Raw genomic sequence first — 2,367 nt, 5'->3', positions numbered from 1 at the left:
TGTTTGCCCAACACACCAAATACTTCCACAGAAGAAGAAGTACTTCCACATGGCAGAGAGAAGTCTTGAACAAAACTGTATTTTATTTGAAATAGTTGCTGATGATTTATTTACATGTTGTTTACATGTTGATAAATATACGGTAGATGAAGAAAACAGCTTATTATCTGCCATTATGTTACTGTCAGCTCTTAGTGACTAGATTGGGATTTTTAGAAGGATCTTTCTTCAGGTCTTCAAACAACACCCTTATCATCACTTCACCACAGTTTACCAACCCTGAGTGCATCATTCAAAATATATTTTGAACTATCCTCTTTTCGATCAGCTATTAAAACATAAACTTGGATAACACTCATACTAAATGATGTTCAGAAAATGTAGCCAAATACAATTAATACCACCAAAAACTAAACTAACTAACTAATACCACTACAACCTAAATTAGGACTATCAAATAAAATCCTGTTTAGAGTCCTCCTCCATCTCCCTCCCCCTCCTCTTTCTTTTCCTGCTATAGTACTTCTAAGTATACATCCATACATGCTACTGGTTTGGACTGGTTCGTGCGAACCGGTAGTAAAAACTGCTACTGGTTCAGGTGAACCAGTAGGTCTGATGATCAGCTGTGTGACAATCAGCTGTGTTGCATGATTTATATTAGCTAGAAATTGTGAGGCACAGCTGATCGTTGGAAATATCAGTTTGCCAGAACCGGTAGCATTTTTTTTTACTGCCAGTTCAGGCAAACTGGTAGTTCCAACAATCAGCTGTGCCATGCAATTTATATTAGCTAGAAAGCAGGAAATCCTGTGCTTTATAGCAAATGTAAATTGCATGGCACAGTTATCCCCCCCTTGTGATTCTATTCACCTTTGCAGACTCAGAAAAAGCTTCTGAATCCTCCCTTTTCAGCGCTGCGCAGTAGCGCCTGCGATGTGCATGCACGCAAAGCGCACATTTGGCACGCATGCGAACCGGTAGCGAAGTGAAGCAGTAGCAGACATTTCACCTCTGCATCCATACAATGACACATTCTCTTATTCACTTTTTTTGTTTTTGCCACACCAGCTCCTGGCTATCTATTTTCCCCTCTCCAAAAACCATCGAATATCATTCCCTTGTGATAATCAAAGTTCTTAAAATGATCCATTTGGTGATCTTAATTTATTACTGCTTGACTTTTTATTTGTATGATAGTAATTTGTGTGTGTGTGTGTGTGTTTTCCATATTTCTTCCCCCCCTCCCCCCCTTGTATGCATTTTGGAATTATTTTAACGCAGCTATCTGAGATTAGAAAAGAAAAATAAATAATTTCTGAGAAAAGAGAAGATAAGACAAGATAAGACAAGAAAGATGCCCTTCTAAACTACTTCTCATTCAGTAGTGGGATTCAAAATATTTTACTACTGGTTCTGTGGGCATGGCTTGGTGGGCGTGGCAGGGGAAGGATACTGTAAAATCTCCATTCCCTCCCCACTCCAGGGGAAGGTTACTGCAAAATACCCATTTCCTCCTGATCAGCTGGGACTCGGGAGACAGAGAATAGATGGGGAGGGGCCAGTCAGAGATGGTATTTACTGGTTCTCCGAACTACTGAAGATTTCCCCTACTGGATCTCCAGAACTGGTCAGAACCTGCTGAATACGACTTCTGTTCTCATTATTCCAGAAGGCACGCCCTCATAATGCAGAAACGTGCAGAGAAATGCATTCTATTTATTTCTCTACATATCCATGCAAGTGATACTTAAGAAGTATTCTAAGTTGTAATTAAATTATATTCTACAATAGTTACATCTACTTATTTACTTATACAAGAGAAAGGAAATATTAACAGATAGTAAGCCACATAATCACACCTAACTACTTTGTCTTTCTGGATGTTAAGGTGGTAAAGCCACACCATGGAGATCTAGTCTATCTTCAGATCACATAAGATGCCTGGTAGTGCAATTGTTAGAATGCTGTATTGCAGGAAAACTCTGCCCACAGTTTGGAGTTTGATCCGGAGGGGCCTCAGGTTTTTCATTCTTTAAAGTTGATAAAATGAGGAACCAGATTTGGGGGCAATATGCTGACATTGTAAACCTCTCAAAGAGTACTGTAAAACATTAGGGAGAAGTGTATATATGTTTAAGTGCTATTGCTAAATAAATAAATAAATAATTATGTATTGCTAAATAAATAATTATTTATTGCTAAATAAATAATTATTCATTGTTAAAAATAAATAATTATTCATTGCTAAATAAATAATATTTATTGCTAAATAAATAATTATTCATTGCTAAATAAATAATTACTTATTGCTAAATAAATAATTATTCCTTGTTAAAAATAAATAATTATTCATTGCTAAATAAA

This window comes from Thamnophis sirtalis, unplaced genomic scaffold, assembly GCF_051295495.1.
Source record: "Thamnophis sirtalis isolate CommonGarterSnake01/CBP01778 unplaced genomic scaffold, rThaSir2_p1.2 scaffold_4, whole genome shotgun sequence".
Taxonomy (NCBI): Eukaryota; Metazoa; Chordata; class Lepidosauria; order Squamata; family Natricidae; genus Thamnophis; species Thamnophis sirtalis.
This window is presented reverse-complemented; position numbering follows the sequence as displayed.